This window comes from Heterodontus francisci, chromosome 41, assembly GCF_036365525.1.
Source record: "Heterodontus francisci isolate sHetFra1 chromosome 41, sHetFra1.hap1, whole genome shotgun sequence".
NCBI classification, from domain to species: domain Eukaryota; kingdom Metazoa; phylum Chordata; class Chondrichthyes; order Heterodontiformes; family Heterodontidae; genus Heterodontus; species Heterodontus francisci.
Genome location: NC_090411.1, coordinates 7,635,497 through 7,654,030, shown reverse-complemented (window position 1 = coordinate 7,654,030; position 18,534 = coordinate 7,635,497). Strand labels below are relative to the sequence as shown.

The window sequence follows — 18,534 nt, the reverse complement described above, 5'->3', positions numbered from 1 at the left end:
AAAGGGTCTTTGGGATTTCCTGTGGGGGAGGCTGATGAAAGGGTCTTTGGAATTTCCTTGGTGGGGAGGTTGATGAAAGGGTCTTTGGGATGTTCTGTGGGGGAGGGTGATGAAAGGGTCTTTGGGATTTCCTGGGTGGGGGAGGGTGATGAAAGGCTCTTTGGGATTTCCTGCGGGGGAGGATGATGAAAGTTTCTATTGCATTTCCTGGTGGGGTGAGGGTGATGAAAGGGTCTTTGGGATTTCCTGGCTGGGGGGGAGGGTGATGAAAGGGTCTTCGTGATTTCATGAGGGGGGAGGGTGATGAAAGGGTCTTTGGGATTTCCTGAAGAGTGGGAGGGTGATGAAAGGGTCTTTGGTATTTCCTGGGGGGGAGGGTGATGAAAGTGCCTTTGGGATTTCCTTGGGGGTGATGGTGATGAAAGGTTCCTTGGGATTTCCTCGGGGGGAGGGTGATGAAAGGTTCTTTGGAATTTCCTTGGGGGGAGGGTGATGAAAGGGTCTTTGGGATTTCCTTGGGGGGGAGCATGATGAAAGGGTCTTTGGGATTTCCTGTGGGAGAGGTTGATGAAAGGGTGTTTGGGATTTCCTTGGTGGGGTGGGTGATGACAGGGTCTTTGGGATTTCCTGTAGGGGAGGGTGATGAAAGGGTCTTTGGGATTTTCTGTGGGGGAGTGTGATGAAAGGGTCTTTGGGATTTCCAGGCGGGGGGAGTGTGATGAAAGGGTCTTTGGGATTTCCTGTGGGGGAGGCTGATGAAAGGGTCTTTGGAATTTCCTTGGTGGGGAGGTTGATGAAAGGGTCTTTGGGATTTTCTGTGGGGGAAGGTGATGAAAGGGTCTTTGGGATTTCCTAGGTGGGGGAGGGTGATGAAAGGCTCTTTGGGATTTCCTGCGGGGGAGGATGATGAAAGTTTATATTGCATTTCCTGGTGGGGTGAGGGTGATGAAAGGGTCTTTGGGATTTCCTGTCCGGTGGGGGGGGAGGGTGATGAAAGGGTCTTCGTGATTTCATGAGGGGGGAGGGTGATGAAAGGGTCTTTGGGATTTCCTGATGGGGGGGAGGGTGATGAAAGGGTCTTTGGGATTTCCTGAAGAGTGGGAGGGTGATGAAAGTGCCTTTGGGATTTCCTTGGGGTTGATGGTGATGAAAGGTTCCTTGGGATTTCCTCGGGGGGAGGGTGATGAAAGGTTCTTTGGAATTTCCTTGGGGGGAGGGTGATGAAAGGGTCTTTGGGATTTCCTTGGGGGGGAGCATGATGAAAGGGTCTTTGGGATTTCCTGTGGGAGAGGTTGATGAAAGGGTGTTTGGGATTTCCTTGGTGGGGTGGGTGATGACAGGGTCTTTGGGATTTCCTGTAGGGGAGGGTGATGAAAGGGTCTTTGGGATTTCCTGTCCGGGGGGGGGGAGGGTGATGAAAGGGTCTTCGGGATTTCATGAGGGGGGAGGGTGATGTAAGGGTCTTTGGGATTTCCTGAAGGGGGGGAGGGTGATGAAAGGGTCTTTGGGATTTCCTGGCTGGGGGGGAGGGTGATGAAAGGGTCTTCGTGATTTCATGAGGGGGGAGGGTGATGAAAGGGTCTTTGGGATTTCCTGAAGAGTGGGAGGGTGATGAAAGGGTCTTTGGTATTTCCTGGGGGGGAGGGTGATGAAAGTGCCTTTGGGATTTCCTTGGGGGTGATGGTGATGAAAGGTTCCTTGGGATTTCCTCGGGGGGAGGGTGATGAAAGGTTCTTTGGAATTTCCTTGGGGGGAGGGTGATGAAAGGGTCTTTGGGATTTCCTTGGGGGGGAGCATGATGAAAGGGTCTTTGGGATTTCCTGTGGGAGAGGTTGATGAAAGGGTGTTTGGGATTTCCTTGGTGGGGTGGGTGATGACAGGGTCTTTGGGATTTCCTGTAGGGGAGGGTGATGAAAGGGTCTTTGGGATTTTCTGTGGGGGAGTGTGATGAAAGGGTCTTTGGGATTTCCAGGCGGGGGGAGTGTGATGAAAGGGTCTTTGGGATTTCCTGTGGGGGAGGCTGATGAAAGGGTCTTTGGAATTTCCTTGTTGGGGAGGTTGATGAAAGGGTATTTGGGATTTTCTGTGGGGGAGGGTGATGAAAGGGTCTTTGGGATTTCCTGGGTGGGGGAGGGTGATGAAAGGCTCTTTGGGATTTCCTGCGGGGGAGGATGATGAAAGTTTCTATTGCATTTCCTGGTGGGGTGAGGGTGATGAAAGGGTCTTTGGGATTTCCTGTCCGGGGGGGGGAGGGTGATGAAAGGGTCTTCGTGATTTCATGAGAGGGGAGGGTGATGAAAGGGTCTTTGGGATTTCCTGATGGGGGGGAGGGTGATGAAAGGGTCTTTGGGATTTCCTGAAGAGTGGGAGGGTGATGAAAGTGCCTTTGGGATTTCCTTGGGGGTGATGGTGATGAAAGGTTCCTTGGGATTTCCTCGGGGGGAGGGTGATGAAAGGTTCTTTGGAATTTCCTTGGGGGGAGGGTGATGAAAGGGTCTTTGGGATTTCCTTGGGGGGGAGCATGATGAAAGGGTCTTTGGGATTTCCTGTGGGAGAGGTTGATGAAAGGGTGTTTGGGATTTCCTTGGTGGGGTGGGTGATGACAGGGTCTTTGGGATTTCCTGTCCGGGGTGGGGGGGAGGGTGATGAAAGGGTCTTCGGGATTTCATGAGGGGGGAGGGTGATGTAAGGGTCTTTGGGATTTCCTGAAGGGGGGGAGGGTGATGAAAGGGTCTTTGGGATTTCCTGAAGAGGGGGAGGGTGATGAAAGGGTCTTTGGTATATCCTGGGGGGGAGGGTGATGAAAGTGCCTTTGGGATTTCCTTGGGGGTGATGGTGATGAAAGGTTCCTTGGGATTTCCTCGGGGGGAGGGTGATGAAAGGTTCTTTGGAATTTCCTTGGGGGGAGGGTGATGAAAGGGTCTTTGGGATTTCCTTGGTGGGGAGCATGATGAAAGGGTCTTTGGGATTTCCTGTGGGAGAGGTTGATGAAAGGGTGTTTGGGATTTCCTTGGTGGGGTGGGTGATGACAGGGTCTTTGGGATTTCCTGTAGGGGAGGGTGATGAAAGGGTCTTTGGGATTTTCTGTGGGGGAGTGTGATGAAAGGGTCTTTGGGATTTCCAGGCGGGGGGAGTGTGATGAAAGGGTCTTTGGGATTTCCTGTGGGGGAGGCTGATGAAAGGGTCTTAGGAATTTCCTTGGTGGGGAGGTTGATGAAAGGGTCTTTGGTATTTCATGGGGGGGGAGGTTGATGAAAGGGTCTTTGGGATTTTCTGTGGGGGAGGGTGATGAAAGGGTCTTTGGGATTTCCTGTTTGAGAGGTTGATGAAAGGGTGTTTGGGATTTCCTTGGTGAGGTGGGTGATGACAGGGTCTTTGGGATTTCCTGTAGGGGAGGGTGTTGAAAGGGTCTTTGGGATTTTCTGTGGGGGAGCGTGATGAAAGGGTCTTTGGGATTTCCAGGCGGGGGGAGTGTGATGAAAGGGTCTTTGGGATTTCCTGTGGGGGAGGCTGATGAAAGGGTCTTTGGAATTTCCTTGGTGGGGAGGTTGATGAAAGGCTCTTTGGTATTTCATGGCGGGGGAGGTTGATGAAAGGGTCATTGGGATTTTCTGTGGGGGAGGGTGATGAAAGGGTCTTTGGGATTTCCTGGGGTGGAGGATGATGAAAGGGTCATTGGGATTTCCTTGGGGGGGGTTGGTGATGAAAGGGTCTTTGGGATTTCCTGTGGGGGAGGGTGGTGAAAGTGTCTTTGGGATTTCCTGCGGGGTGGAGGGTGATGAGTGGGTCTTTGGGATTTCCTGTGCAGGAGGGTGATGAAAGGGGCTTTGCGATTTCCTTCGTGGGTGGGTGATGAAAGGGTCTTTGGGATTTTCTGGGCGGGAGGGTGATGAGACGGTCTTTGGGATTTCCTGGGGGATGGTTGAGGGTGATGAAATGGTCTTTGGGATTTCCTGGCGGGGAGGTTGATGAAAGGGTCTTTGGGATTTCCTGGGGGGGAGGGTGATAAAATGGTCTTTGGGATTTCCTGCGGGGGAGGGTGATGTAAGGGTCTTTGGGATTTCCTGGGTTGGGGGAGGGTGATGAAAGGGTCTTTGGGATTTTCTGAAGGGTGGCAGGGCGAAGAAAGGGTCTTTGGGATTTCCTGGAGTTGGGGAGGGTGATGAAAGGGTCTTTGGGATTTCCAGATGGGGGGTGTGTGATGAAAGGGTCTTTGGGATTTCCTGCGGGAAGGGTGATGAAAATTCTTTGGGATTTCCTGGGGGCGAGGGTAATCAAAGATTCTTTGGGATTTCCTGGGGTTGGAGGTTGATGAAAGGTTCTTTGGGATTTCCTGGAGGCGGAGGCTGATGAGTGATGGCTGATGGCTGGTCTTTGGTATTTTGTGGGGTGGGGAGGGTGAAGAAAGGGTCTCCTGGATTTCCTGGGGGGGAGGGTGATGAATGTGTCTTTGGGATTTCCTTGGGCGGGGAGGGTGATGAAAGGGTCTTTGGAATTTCCTGGAGGGGGAGGCTGATGAGTGGATGTTTGTGATTTCCTTCGGGGGAGGGTGATAAAAGGGTCTTTGGGATTTCTTGTGGGGAGGGTGATGAAAGGGTCTTTGGGATTACCTGGGGGGCGAGGGGGATGAATGGGTCTTTGGGATTTCCTGGGGGGGAGGGTGAAGAAAGGGTCTTTGTGATTTCCTGCAGGGGAGGATGATGAAAGTTTCTATAGCATTTCCTGGCGGGGTGAGGGTGATGAAAGGGTCTTTGGGATTTCCTGGCTGGGGGGGAGGGTGATGAAAGGGTCTTCGGGATTTCATGAGGGGGGAGGGTGATGAAAGGGTCTTTGGGATTTCCTGAAGGGGTGGAGGGTGATGAAAGGGTCTTTGGTATTTCCTGGGGGGGAGGCTGATGAGAGGATCTTTGGGATTTCCTGCCGGGGGGGGAGCGTGATGAAAGGGTCTTTGGTATTTTGTGGGGTGTGGAGTGTGATGAGAGGGTCTTTGGGATTTCCTGCGGGGGAGGGTGATGAAAATTCTTTTTGATTTCCTGGGGGCGAGGGTAATGAAAGATTCTGTGGGATTTCCTGGGGTGGGGAGGGTGATGAAAGATTCCTTGGGATTTCCTCGGGGGGAGGGTGACAAAAGGGTCTTTGGGATTTCCTGGGGGGGAGGGTGATGAAAGGGTCTTTGGGATTTCCTTGGGGGGAGGGTGATGAAAGTGCCTTTGGGATTTCCTTGGGGGTGATGGTGATGAAAGGGTCTTTGGGATTACCTGGCGGGGGGGAGTGTGATGAGAGGGTCTTTGGCATTTCCTGCAACGGAGGGTGATGACAGTGTCTTTGGGATTTCCTGCGGGGGAGGGTGATGAAAATTCTTTGGTATTTCCTGGGGGGGAGGGTGATGAAAGGGTCTTTGGGATTTCCTGTGGGGGAGGCTGATGAAAGGGTCTTTGGAATTTCCTTGGTGGGGAGGTTGATGAAAGGCTCTTTGGTATTTCATGGCGGGGGAGGTTGATGAAAGGGTCATTGGGATTTTCTGTGGGGGAGGGTGATGAAAGGGTCTTTGGGATTTCCTGGGGTAGAGGATGATGAAAGGGTCATTGGGATTTCCTGTGGGGGAGGGTGGTGAAAGTGTCTTTGGGATTTCCTGCGGGGTGGAGGGTGATGAGTGGGTCTTTGCGATTTCCTGTGCAGGAGGCTGATGAAAGGGTCTTTGGGATTTTCTGAAGGGTGGCAGGGCGAAGAAAGGATCTTTGGGATTTCCTGGAGTTGGGGAGGGTGATGAAAGGGTCTTTGGGATTTCCAGGCGGGGGGTGTGTGATGAAAGGGTCTTTGGGATTTCCTGCGGGAAGGGTGATGAAAGTTCTTTGGGATTTCCTGGGGGCGAGGGTAATCAAAGATTCTTTGGGATTTCCTGGGGTTGGAGGTTGATGAAAGGTTCTTTGGGATTTCCTGGAGGGGGAGGCTGATGAGTGATGGCTGATGGCTGGTCTTTGGTATTTTGTGGGGTGGGGAGGGTGAAGAAAGGGTCTCTTGGATTTCCTGGGGGGGAGGGTGATGAATGTGTCTTTGGGATTTCCTTGGGCGGGGAGGGTGATGAAAGGGTCTTTGGAATTTCCTGGAGGGGGAGGCTGATGAGTGGATATTTGGGATTTCCTTCGGGAGAGGGTGATAAAAGGGTCTTTGGGATTTCCTGGGGGGAGGATGATGAAAGGGTCTTTGGGATTACCTGGGGGGCGAGGGGGATGAAAGGGTCTTTGTGATTTCCTGGAGTTTGGGAGGGTGATGAGAGGGTCTTTGGGATTTCCAGATGGGGGGTGTGTGATGAAAGGGTCTTTGGGATTTCCTGCGGGGGAGGGTGATGAAAATTCTTTGGGATTTCCTGGGGGCGAGGGTAATCAAAGATTCTTTGGGATTTCTTGGGGTTGGAGGTTGATGAAAGGTTCTTTGGGATTTCCTGGAGGGGGAGGCTGATGAGTGATGGCTGATGGCTGGTCTTTGGTATTTTGTGGGGTGGGGAGGGTGAAGAAAGGGTCTCTTGGATTTCCTGGGGGGGAGGGTGATGAATGTGTCTTTGGGATTTCCTTGGGCGGGGAGGGTGATAAAAGGGTCTTTGGGATTTCCTGGGGGGAGGGTGATGAAAGGGTCTTTGGGATTACCTGGGGGGCGAGGGGGATGAAAGGGTCTTTGGGATTTCCTGGGGGGGAGGGTGAAGAAAGGGTCTTTGTGATTTCCTTGGGGGGGAGGGTGATGAAAGGGTCTTTGTGATTTCCTGGGGTGGGGAGCGTGATGAAAGGTTCCTTGGGATTTCCTCGGAGGGAGGGTGACGAAAGGGTCTTTGGGATTTCCTGGGGGTGAGGGTGATGAAAGTGCCTTTGGGATTTCCTTGGGGGTGATGGTGATGAAAGGTTCCTTGGGATTTCCTCGGGGGGAGGGTGATGAAAGTGTCTTTGGAATTTCCTTGGGGGGAGGGTGATGAAAGGGTGTTTGGGATTTCCTTGGGGGGGGGAGCATGATGAAAGGGTCTTTGGGATTTCCTGAATTGGGGGAGGGTGATGACAGGGGCTTTGGTATTTCCTGGGGGGGAGGCTGATAAAAGGGTCTTTGGGATTTCATGCCGGAGGGGAGCGTGATGAAAGGGTCTTTGGGATTTCCTTGCGTGGGGAGTGTGATGAAAGGGTCTTTGGTATTTCCTGCGGGGGGAGGGTGATGAGAGGGTCTTTGGGATTTCCTGCGGGTGAGGGTGATGAAAATTCTTTGGGATTTCCTGGGGGCGAGGGTAATGAAAGATTCTGTGGGATTTCCTGGGGTGGGGAGGGTGATGAAAGGTTCCTTGGCATTTCCTCGGGGGGAGTGTGACGAAAGGGTCTTTGGGATTTCCTGGGGGGGAGGGTGATGAAAGGGTCTTTGGGGTTTCCTGGGGGGGAGGGTGATGAAAGTGCCTTTGGGATTTCCTTGGGGGTGATGGTGATGAAAGGTTCCTTGGGATTTCCTCGGGGGGGAGGGTGATGAAAGGTTCTTTGGAATTTCCTTGGGGGGGAGCATGATGAAAGGGTCTTTGGGATTTCCTGTGGGAGAGGTTGATGAAAGGGTGTTTGGGATTTCCTTGGTGGGGTGGTTGATGACAGGGTCTTTGGGATTTCCTGTAGGGGAGCATGATGAAAGGGTCTTTGGGATTTCCTGTGGGAGAGGTTGATGGAAGGGTGTTTGGGATTTCCTTGGTGGGGTGGGTGATGACAGGGTCTTTGGGATTTCCTGTCGGGGAGTGTGATGAAAGGGTCTTTGGCATTTCTTGGGTGGAAGGATGATGAAAGGGTCTTTGGGACTTCCTGGGGTTGGAGGTTGATGAAAGGTTCTTTGGGATTTCCTGGAGGGGGAGGCTGATGAGTGATGGCTGATGGCTGGTCTTTGGTATTTTGTGGGGTGGGGAGGGTGAAGAAAGGGTCTCTTGGATTTCCTGGCGGGGAGGGTGATGAATGTGTCTTTGGGATTTCCTTGGGCGGGGAGGGTGATGAAAGGGTCTTTGGAATTTCCTGGAGGGGGAGGCTGATGAGTGGATGTTTGGGATTTCCTTCGGGAGAGGGTGATAAAAGGGTCTTTGGGATTTCCTGGGGGGAGGGTGATGAAAGGGTCTTTGGGATTACCTGGGGGGCGAGGGGGATGAAAGGGTCTTTGGGATTTCCTGGGGGGGATGGTGAAGAAAGGGTCTTTGTGATTTCCTGGGTGGGGAAGGGTGATGAAAGGCTCTTTGGGATTTCCTGGGTGGGGGAGGGTGAGGAAAGGCTCTTTGGGATTTCCTGCAGGGGAGGATGATGAAAGTTTCTATCGCATTTCCTGGCGGGGTGAGGGTGATGAAAGGGTCTTTGGGATTTCCTGGCTGGGGGGGAGGGTGATGAAAGGGTCTTTGGGATTTCCTTGCGTGGGGAGTGTGATGAAAGGGTCTTTGGTATTTCCTGCGGGGGGAGGGTGATGAGAGGGTCTTTGGGATTTCCTGAAGGGGTGGAGGGTGATGAAAGGGTCTTTGGGATTTCCAGGGAGGGAGGGTGATGCAAGGGTCTTTGGGATTTCCTGGGGGGAGGGTGATGAATGTGTCTTTGGAATTTCCTTGGGAGGGAGGGTGTTGAAAGGTTCTTTGGAATTTCCTGGGGGGGAGGGTGAAGAAAGGGTCTCTTGGATTTCCTGGGGGGGTGGGTGATGAATGTGTCTTTGGGATTTCCTTGGTGGGGAGGGTGATGAAAGGGTCTTTGTGATTTTCTGGGGTGGGGAGGGTGATGAAAGGTTCCTTGGGATTTCCTCGGAGTGAGGGTGACGAAAGGGTCTTTGGGATTTCCTGGGGGTGAGGGTGATGAAAGGGCCTTTGGGATTTCCTTGGGGGGAGGGTGATGAAAGGGTCTTTGGGATTTCCTTGGGGGGGGAGCATGATGAAAGGGTCTTTGGGATTTCCTGAATTGGGGGAGGGTGATGACAGGGTCTTTGGTATTTCCTGGGGTGGAGGCTGATGAAAGGGTCTTTGGGATTTCATGCCGGGGGGGAGCGTGATGAAAGGGTCTTTGGGATTTCCTTGCGTGGGGAGTGTGATGAAAGGGTCTTTGGTATTTCCTGCGGGGGGAGGGTGATGAGAGGGTCTTTGGGATTTCCTGCGGGGGAGGGTGATGAAAATTCTTTGGGATTTCCTGGGGGCGAGGGTAATGAAAGATTCTGTGGGATTTCCTGGGGTGGGGAGGGTGATGAAAGGTTCCTTGGGATTTCCTGGGGGGGAGTGTGACGAAAGGGTCTTTGGGATTTCCTGGGGGGGAGGGTGATGAAAGGGTCTTTGGGATTTCCTGGGGGGGAGGGTGATGAAAGTGCCTTTGGGATTTCCTTGGGGGTGATGGTGATGAAAGGTTCCTTGGGATTTCCTCGTAGGGGAGGGTGATGAAAGGTTCTTTGGAATTTCCTTGGGGGGGAGCATGATGAAAGGGTCTTTGGGATTTCCTGTGGGAGAGGTTGATGAAAGGGTGTTTGGGATTTCCTTGGTGGGGTGGGTGATGACAGGGTCTTTGGGATTTCATATAGGGGAGCATGATGAAAGGGTCTTTGGGATTTCCTGTGGGAGAGGTTGATGAAAGGGTGTTTGGGATTTCCTTGGTGGGGTGGGTGATGACAGGGTCTTTGGGATTTCCTGTAGGGGATTGTGATGAAAGGGTCTTTGGGATTTCTTGGGTGGAAGGATGATGAAAGGGTCTTTGGGATTTCCTGGGGGGAGGGTGATGAAAGGGTCTTTGTGATTTTCTGGGGGGGAGGGTGATGAGTGGGTCTTTGGGATTTCCTGGGGGGGAGGGTGATGAAAGGTTCTCTGGGATTTCCTGGGGAGGATGGTGATGAAAGTGTCTTTGGGATTTCCAGGGGGGGAGGGTGATGAAAGGGTCTTTGTGATTTTCTGGGGGGGAGGGTGATGAGTGGATCTTTGGGATTTCCTGGGCGGGGGAGGGTGATGAAAGGCTGTTTGGGATTTCCTGGGGGGGAGGATGATGAAAGTTTCTATAGCATTTCCTGGCAGGGTGAGGGTGATGAAAGGGTCTTTGGGATTTCCTGGCAGGGGGTGGGGGTGAGGGTGATGAAAGGGTCTTCGGGATTTCATGAGGGGGAAGGGTAATGAAAGGCTCTTTGGGATTTCCTGAAGGGGGGAAGGGTGATGAAAGGGTCTTTGGTATTTCCTGGGGCGGAGGCTGATGAGAGGATCTTTGGGATTTCATGCCGGGGGGGAGCGTGATGAAAGGGTCTTTGGGAATTACTGGCGTGGGGAGTGTGATGAAAGGGTCTTTGGGATTTCCTGAAGGGCGGAGGGTGATGAGACAGGGGCTTGCCCCGTCCACTCCATGCATCCACCTGGTATTGCAGTGCTTCCAGGAGCGGTGCAGCTTCTCCCCTCCATGGGGGCGAGACCCCTGCTGAAAAATAGAATTCGCAATAGTGACGGCGCTGCTGCTCGGCTGACTTTGCTGCAGTTTTCCGTGGGCGCTACGCTGCCCCCTGTTGGATTGCCCCGCAGTTGCAGGCCGCCCTTTGCTGCCCAGCGCGCGCGGTTGTCTTTATTCCTGCGCAACGCCTCGCGCAGAAGCGCAAGGAATGGCTGCGCGTGGCATGCACGCGTGCTTTCCTTTCTGCTTGCAAGGCCCGGCAACAAAAGGAGCTCTGGCTCAAAGACCGCCCGCCGTCGCCTCTTTCGCCCGAGGCTCGCCCACCCGGCGGCTACTTTGACGTAGAGGCCGCACGCCGGGCCTGACGCGCGCAGCAAACGCAGTTTTACAGCCATCGCTTCTCGGCCTTTTGGCTAAGATCAAGTGTAGTATCTGTTCTTATCTGATACGTCCCCTATCTGGGGACCAAATATTAAATTGATTTTTGGGACAGGGAGATGGAGCAGGGGCTTGCCCCGTCCACTCCATGCATCCACCTGGTATTGCAGTGTTTCCAGGAGCGGTGCAGCTTCCCCCCTCCATGGGGGCGAGACCCCTGCTGAAAAATAGAATTCGCAATAGTGACGGCGCTGCTGCTCGGCTGACTTTGCTGCAGTTTTCCGTGGGTGCTACGCTGTTCCCTGTTGGATTGCCCCGCAGTTGCAGGCCGCCCCTTGCTGCCCAGCGTGCGCGGTTGTCTTTATTCCTGCGCAATGCCTCGCGCAGAAGCGCAAGGAATGGCTGCGCGTGGCATGCACGCGTGCTTTCCTTTCTGCTTGCAAGGCCCGGCAACAAAAGGTGCTCTGGCTCAAAGACCGCCCGCCGTCGCCTCTTTCGCCCGAGGCTCGCCCACCCGGCGGCTACTTTGACGTAGAGGCCGCACGCCGGGCCTGACGCGCGCAGCAAACGCAGTTTTACGGCCATCGCTTCTCGGCCTTTTGGCTAAGATCAAGTGTAGTATCTGTTCTTATCAGTTTAATATCTGATACGTCCCCTATCTGGGGACCAAATATTAAATTGATTTTTGGGACAGGGAGATGGAGCAGGGGCTTGCCCCGTCCACTCCATGCATCCACCTGGTATTGCAGTGTTTCCAGGAGCGGTGCAGCTTCCCCCCTCCACGGGAGCGAGACCCCTGCTGAAAAATAGAATTCGCAATAGTGACGGCGCTGCTGCTCGGCTGACTTTGCTGCAGTTTTCCGTGGGCGCTACGCTGCCCCCTGTTGGATTGCCCCGCAGTTGCAGGCCGCCCTTTGCTGCCCAGCGCGCGCGCGTCTTTTTTCCTGCGCAACGCCTCGCGCAGAAGCGCGAGGAATGGCTGCGCGTGGCATGCACGCGTGCTTTCCTTTCTGCTTGCAAGGCCCGGCAACAAAAGGAGCTCTGGCTCAAAGACCGCCCGCCGTCGCCTCTTTCGCCCGAGGCTCGCCCACCCGGCGGCTACTTTGACGTAGAGGCCGCACGCCGGGCCTGACGCGCGCAGCAAACGCAGTTTTACGGCCATCGCTTCTCGGCCTTTTGGCTAAGATCAAGTGTAGTATCTGTTCTTACCAGAACTTTCAAACAAGCACCAAGACGTAGCTTGGCTGGTGGTGAGAAGGGCCCTCCCCGTCAGGTCCTTCATGCACACCCGAAGTCTCGCCCCCTCCGCACAGTGCCCCCGCGTTGGCTGTGGTGGGGAAGAGACGGTCGCCCACCTCCTCCTGGAATGTGCCTTTGCAAAGCAGGTGTGGAAAGAGATGCAGTGGTTTTTGTCAAGGTTCATCCCAAGCAGCTCTGTAACACAGGAGTCTGTGCTCTACGGGCTGTTCCCAGGGACGCACACCGAGACAAACATCAACTGCTGCTGGAGGACTATCAATTCGGTGAAAGACGCCCTTTGGTCTGCCCGAAACTTGCTGGTCTTCCAGCGCAAAGAGTTGTCCACCACCGAATGTTGCAGACTGGCACATTCCAAGGTCCAGGACTACGTGCTGAGGGACGCACTAAAGCTTGGGGCAGCCGCAGCAAAGGCTCAATGGGGAAAGACCACAGTGTAAGGTTCCCCCACCAAGCTGGACTGAGGGGCTGGAACCATGGGAAGCCCCTCGAACTGTATCGTTAATATTCTCAATTGCTGTAAATGTAAAACTGTAATTGACATGACAATTGTGAAACGGAAGGGTTGGGAAGAAACTCATGACATTATTGAAAGAAACTGATCTCTTTTGCAATGTTTGTATTTTTTCGTGCTGTTTGGAAACTGTTTGGCAATGTAATTTTTACAGATTTTTATGAATAAAGTATATTTTGGAAATAAAAAAAAAAAAAAAAAAAAATCTGTTCTTATCAGTTTAATATCTGATACGTCCCCTATCTGGGGACCAAATATTAAATTGATTTTTGGGACAGGGAGATGGAGCAGGGGCTTGCCCCGTCCACTCCATGCATCCACCTGGTATTGCAGTGTTTCCAGGAGCGGTGCAGCTTCCCCCCTCCACGGGAGCGAGACCCCTGCTGAAAAATAGAATTCGCAATAGTGACGGCGCTGCTGCTCGGCTGACTTTGCTGCAGTTTTCCGTGGGCGCTACGCTGCCCCCTGTTGGATTGCCCCGCAGTTGCAGGCCGCCCTTTGCTGCCCAGCGCGCGCGCGTCTTTTTTCCTGCGCAACGCCTCGCGCAGAAGCGCGAGGAATGGCTGCGCGTGGCATGCACGCGTGCTTTCCTTTCTGCTTGCAAGGCCCGGCAACAAAAGGAGCTCTGGCTCAAAGACCGCCCGCCGTCGCCTCTTTCGCCCGAGGCTCGCCCACCCGGCGGCTACTTTGACGTAGAGGCCGCACGCCGGGCCTGACGCGCGCAGCAAACGCAGTTTTACGGCCATCGCTTCTCGGCCTTTTGGCTAAGATCAAGTGTAGTATCTGTTCTTATCAGTTTAATATCTGATACGTCCCCTATCTGGGGACCAAATATTAAATTGATTTTTGGGACAGGGAGATGGAGCAGGGGCTTGCCCCGTCCACTCCATGCACCCACTTGGTATTGCAGTGTTTCCAGGAGCGGTGCAGCTTCCCCCCTCCACGGGGGCGAGACCCCTGCTGAAAAATAGAATTCGCAATAGTGACGGCGCTGCTGCTCGGCTGACTTTGCTGCAGTTTTCCGTGGGTGCTACGCTGTCCCCTGTTGGATTGCCCCGCAGTTGCAGGCCGCCCCTTGCTGCCCAGCGTGCGCGGTTGTCTTTATTCCTGCGCAATGCCTCGCGCAGAAGCGCAAGGAATGGCTGCGCGTGGCATGCACGCGTGCTTTCCTTTCTGCTTGCAAGGCCCGGCAACAAAAGGTGCTCTGGCTCAAAGACCGCCCGCCGTCGCCTCTTTCGCCCGAGGCTCGCCCACCCGGCGGCTACTTTGACGTAGAGGCCGCACGCCGGGCCTGACGCGCGCAGCAAACGCAGTTTTACGGCCATCGCTTCTCGGCCTTTTGGCTAAGATCAAGTGTAGTATCTGTTCTTATCAGTTTAATATCTGATACGTCCCCTATCTGGGGACCAAATATTAAATTGATTTTTGGGACAGGGAGATGGAGCAGGGGCTTGCCCCGTCCACTCCATGCACCCACTTGGTATTGCAGTGTTTCCAGGAGCGGTGCAGCTTCCCCCCTCCACGGGGGCGAGACCCCTGCTGAAAAATAGAATTCGCAATAGTGACGGCGCTGCTGCTCGGCTGACTTTGCTGCAGTTTTCCGTGGGTGCTACGCTGTCCCCTGTTGGATTGCCCCGCAGTTGCAGGCCGCCCTTTGCTGCCCAGCGCGCGCGGTTGTCTTTATTCCTGCGCAATGCCTCGCGCAGAAGCGCAAGGAATGGCTGCGCGTGGCATGCACGCGTGCTTTCCTTTCTGCTTGCAAGGCCCGGCAACAAAAGGAGCTCTGGCTCAAAGACCGCCCGCCGTCGCCTCTTTCGCCCGAGGCTCGCCCACCCGGAGGCTACTTTGACGTAGAGGCCGCACGCCGGGCCTGACGCGCGCAGCAAACGCAGTTTTACGGCCATCGCTTCTCGGCCTTTTGGCTAAGATCAAGTGTAGTATCTGTTCTTATCAGTTTAATATCTGATACGTCCCCTATCTGGGGACCAAATATTAAATTGATTTTTGGGACAGGGAGATGGAGCAGGGGCTTGCCCCGTCCACTCCATGCATCCACCTGGTATTGCAGTGTTTCCAGGAGCGGTGCAGCTTCCCCCCTCCATGGGGGCGAGACCCCTGCTGAAAAATAGAATTCGCAATAGTGACGGCGCTGCTGCTCGGCTGACTTTGCTGCAGTTTTCCGTGGGTGCTACGCTGTTCCCTGTTGGATTGCCCCGCAGTTGCAGGCCGCCCCTTGCTGCCCAGCGTGCGCGGTTGTCTTTATTCCTGCGCAATGCCTCGCGCAGAAGCGCAAGGAATGGCTGCGCGTGGCATGCACGCGTGCTTTCCTTTCTGCTTGCAAGGCCCGGCAACAAAAGGTGCTCTGGCTCAAAGACCGCCCGCCGTCGCCTCTTTCGCCCGAGGCTCGCCCACCCGGCGGCTACTTTGACGTAGAGGCCGCACGCCGGGCCTGACGCGCGCAGCAAACGCAGTTTTACGGCCATCGCTTCTCGGCCTTTTGGCTAAGATCAAGTGTAGTATCTGTTCTTATCAGTTTAATATCTGATACGTCCCCTATCTGGGGACCAAATATTAAATTGATTTTTGGGACAGGGAGATGGAGCAGGGGCTTGCCCCGTCCACTCCATGCATCCACCTGGTATTGCAGTGTTTCCAGGAGCGGTGCAGCTTCCCCCCTCCACGGGAGCGAGACCCCTGCTGAAAAATAGAATTCGCAATAGTGACGGCGCTGCTGCTCGGCTGACTTTGCTGCAGTTTTCCGTGGGCGCTACGCTGCCCCCTGTTGGATTGCCCCGCAGTTGCAGGCCGCCCTTTGCTGCCCAGCGCGCGCGCGTCTTTTTTCCTGCGCAACGCCTCGCGCAGAAGCGCGAGGAATGGCTGCGCGTGGCATGCACGCGTGCTTTCCTTTCTGCTTGCAAGGCCCGGCAACAAAAGGAGCTCTGGCTCAAAGACCGCCCGCCGTCGCCTCTTTCGCCCGAGGCTCGCCCACCCGGCGGCTACTTTGACGTAGAGGCCGCACGCCGGGCCTGACGCGCGCAGCAAACGCAGTTTTACGGCCATCGCTTCTCGGCCTTTTGGCTAAGATCAAGTGTAGTATCTGTTCTTACCAGAACTTTCAAACAAGCACCAAGACGTAGCTTGGCTGGTGGTGAGAAGGGCCCTCCCCGTCAGGTCCTTCATGCACACCCGAAGTCTCGCCCCCTCCGCACAGTGCCCCCGCGTTGGCTGTGGTGGGGAAGAGACGGTCGCCCACCTCCTCCTGGAATGTGCCTTTGCAAAGCAGGTGTGGAAAGAGATGCAGTGGTTTTTGTCAAGGTTCATCCCAAGCAGCTCTGTAACACAGGAGTCTGTGCTCTACGGGCTGTTCCCAGGGACGCACACCGAGACAAACATCAACTGCTGCTGGAGGACTATCAATTCGGTGAAAGACGCCCTTTGGTCTGCCCGAAACTTGCTGGTCTTCCAGCGCAAAGAGTTGTCCACCACCGAATGTTGCAGACTGGCACATTCCAAGGTCCAGGACTACGTGCTGAGGGACGCACTAAAGCTTGGGGCAGCCGCAGCAAAGGCTCAATGGGGAAAGACCACAGTGTAAGGTTCCCCCACCAAGCTGGACTGAGGGGCTGGAACCATGGGAAGCCCCTCGAACTGTATCGTTAATATTCTCAATTGCTGTAAATGTAAAACTGTAATTGACATGACAATTGTGAAACGGAAGGGTTGGGAAGAAACTCATGACATTATTGAAAGAAACTGATCTCTTTTGCAATGTTTGTATTTTTTCGTGCTGTTTGGAAACTGTTTGGCAATGTAATTTTTACAGATTTTTATGAATAAAGTATATTTTGGAAATAAAAAAAAAAAAAAAAAAAATCTGTTCTTATCAGTTTAATATCTGATACGTCCCCTATCTGGGGACCAAATATTAAATTGATTTTTGGGACAGGGAGATGGAGCAGGGGCTTGCCCCGTCCACTCCATGCATCCACCTGGTATTGCAGTGTTTCCAGGAGCGGTGCAGCTTCCCCCCTCCACGGGAGCGAGACCCCTGCTGAAAAATAGAATTCGCAATAGTGACGGCGCTGCTGCTCGGCTGACTTTGCTGCAGTTTTCCGTGGGCGCTACGCTGCCCCCTGTTGGATTGCCCCGCAGTTGCAGGCCGCCCTTTGCTGCCCAGCGCGCGCGCGTCTTTTTTCCTGCGCAACGCCTCGCGCAGAAGCGCGAGGAATGGCTGCGCGTGGCATGCACGCGTGCTTTCCTTTCTGCTTGCAAGGCCCGGCAACAAAAGGAGCTCTGGCTCAAAGACCGCCCGCCGTCGCCTCTTTCGCCCGAGGCTCGCCCACCCGGCGGCTACTTTGACGTAGAGGCCGCACGCCGGGCCTGACGCGCGCAGCAAACGCAGTTTTACGGCCATCGCTTCTCGGCCTTTTGGCTAAGATCAAGTGTAGTATCTGTTCTTATCAGTTTAATATCTGATACGTCCCCTATCTGGGGACCAAATATTAAATTGATTTTTGGGACAGGGAGATGGAGCAGGGGCTTGCCCCGTCCACTCCATGCACCCACTTGGTATTGCAGTGTTTCCAGGAGCGGTGCAGCTTCCCCCCTCCACGGGGGCGAGACCCCTGCTGAAAAATAGAATTCGCAATAGTGACGGCGCTGCTGCTCGGCTGACTTTGCTGCAGTTTTCCGTGGGTGCTACGCTGTCCCCTGTTGGATTGCCCCGCAGTTGCAGGCCGCCCCTTGCTGCCCAGCGTGCGCGGTTGTCTTTATTCCTGCGCAATGCCTCGCGCAGAAGCGCAAGGAATGGCTGCGCGTGGCATGCACGCGTGCTTTCCTTTCTGCTTGCAAGGCCCGGCAACAAAAGGTGCTCTGGCTCAAAGACCGCCCGCCGTCGCCTCTTTCGCCCGAGGCTCGCCCACCCGGCGGCTACTTTGACGTAGAGGCCGCACGCCGGGCCTGACGCGCGCAGCAAACGCAGTTTTACGGCCATCGCTTCTCGGCCTTTTGGCTAAGATCAAGTGTAGTATCTGTTCTTATCAATGCTTATTTGATTGAGAAGAGACCATGATCATTGCCTTTTGATCCTGGGGAAGCTTTGAGTAAAATGGCTATAACCAATTTTCGAGCTTCGGGCCAGGGAGTGCGCAACACCGTTCGGGTGGTCGTGAAGGACAAGGAAGGAGATGCACCGGTCGATCGCACCTTTTTCATCAAGAAAATTCTCTTCGATTGCTGCGGATTTCAAGCGACGGACGTCTTCTGCCTGCAGGATTTCCCCAGCAGTGGATACTTCGACGTGACGTTCCGGAACGTGGCGGGATGCATCAAGTTCCTGAAGGCGTTCAAGGAGAAAGGGGACCGGGCGCCACTGTCGATCCTCACAGCGGAGCCGCTCTTCACGCTTCCGTCACAACGGGACCGGGTGGTGACGATTCACCTCTACAACCCCCATGTTCCGGTGGTGGATGTACTCACCTTTCTCGCCAGGTACGTCGAGGTGGCCGGCAGCAGCACTGATGTCAAGGACCCCTTTGGGATCTGGACCAGCAAGCGGCAGGTCAAGGTGACCTTGAAGGTAGATCCCAGTGGAGCCATCATCCACCCTCCCTCCAGCTTCGCTATCGGGGGAAGTCGAGGCTTCTTGGTCTACGCTGGGCAGCCCAGAGTTTGCCGCACCTGTGGCAAATCTGGTCACATGGCAGCCAACTGCAGCACGGTTGTTTGCAAGAACTGCAAGGAGGAAGGCCATCAGACCAAGGACTGTAAGCAGACTAAGTGTTGCAACTTGTGCGGTGCGGCAGGCCATCTCTACAAGACCTGCCCCAAACGTTGTCTCAGCTATGCTCAGGCGGCAAGGTCCAAGGAATGGCAGGGCGAAGGTTCGACGAAGGCGTCCGCTGTTCGAAAGGAGACCAGCAACCTTCTCCGCAGTGAGGAACTTCAACCTGAGAAGGAAGGGGAGGCGGCTGAAACCAACGACCCAGCACCTACCCAGCG

General features: G+C 54.5%; 8 non-coding genes and 4 pseudogenes across 8 annotated transcripts; all 12 read left to right on the top strand.

Annotated features, from left to right (window-relative positions):
- Positions 1–10,778: 10,778 nt before the first annotated feature.
- On the top strand, positions 10,779–10,958 carry LOC137354136 (U2 spliceosomal RNA; annotated as a pseudogene).
- A 388-nt stretch (positions 10,959–11,346) lies between these two features.
- LOC137355180 (U2 spliceosomal RNA) lies at positions 11,347–11,537 on the top strand. The gene has a single exon (XR_010970816.1). It is a non-coding gene; the product is annotated as a U2 spliceosomal RNA (small nuclear RNA).
- A 386-nt stretch (positions 11,538–11,923) lies between these two features.
- LOC137354768 (U2 spliceosomal RNA) lies at positions 11,924–12,056 on the top strand (annotated as a pseudogene).
- Positions 12,057–12,705: 649 nt separating this feature from the next.
- LOC137354367 (U2 spliceosomal RNA) lies at positions 12,706–12,892 on the top strand. The gene has a single exon (XR_010970396.1). It is a non-coding gene; the product is annotated as a U2 spliceosomal RNA (small nuclear RNA).
- Positions 12,893–13,278: 386 nt separating this feature from the next.
- LOC137353783 (U2 spliceosomal RNA) lies at positions 13,279–13,469 on the top strand. Its single transcript, XR_010969935.1, has one exon. It is a non-coding gene; the product is annotated as a U2 spliceosomal RNA (small nuclear RNA).
- Positions 13,470–13,857: 388 nt separating this feature from the next.
- LOC137353782 (U2 spliceosomal RNA) lies at positions 13,858–14,048 on the top strand. Its single transcript, XR_010969934.1, has one exon. It is a non-coding gene; the product is annotated as a U2 spliceosomal RNA (small nuclear RNA).
- Positions 14,049–14,436: 388 nt separating this feature from the next.
- LOC137355179 (U2 spliceosomal RNA) lies at positions 14,437–14,627 on the top strand. The gene has a single exon (XR_010970815.1). It is a non-coding gene; the product is annotated as a U2 spliceosomal RNA (small nuclear RNA).
- Positions 14,628–15,015: 388 nt separating this feature from the next.
- Positions 15,016–15,206, top strand: LOC137355178 (U2 spliceosomal RNA). Its single transcript, XR_010970814.1, has one exon. It is a non-coding gene; the product is annotated as a U2 spliceosomal RNA (small nuclear RNA).
- A 386-nt stretch (positions 15,207–15,592) lies between these two features.
- LOC137354766 (U2 spliceosomal RNA) lies at positions 15,593–15,725 on the top strand (annotated as a pseudogene).
- Positions 15,726–16,374: 649 nt separating this feature from the next.
- LOC137354362 (U2 spliceosomal RNA) lies at positions 16,375–16,560 on the top strand. Its single transcript, XR_010970390.1, has one exon. It is a non-coding gene; the product is annotated as a U2 spliceosomal RNA (small nuclear RNA).
- A 386-nt stretch (positions 16,561–16,946) lies between these two features.
- On the top strand, positions 16,947–17,137 carry LOC137353781 (U2 spliceosomal RNA). Its single transcript, XR_010969933.1, has one exon. It is a non-coding gene; the product is annotated as a U2 spliceosomal RNA (small nuclear RNA).
- A 388-nt stretch (positions 17,138–17,525) lies between these two features.
- LOC137354589 (U2 spliceosomal RNA) lies at positions 17,526–17,634 on the top strand (annotated as a pseudogene).
- Positions 17,635–18,534: the final 900 nt, after the last annotated feature.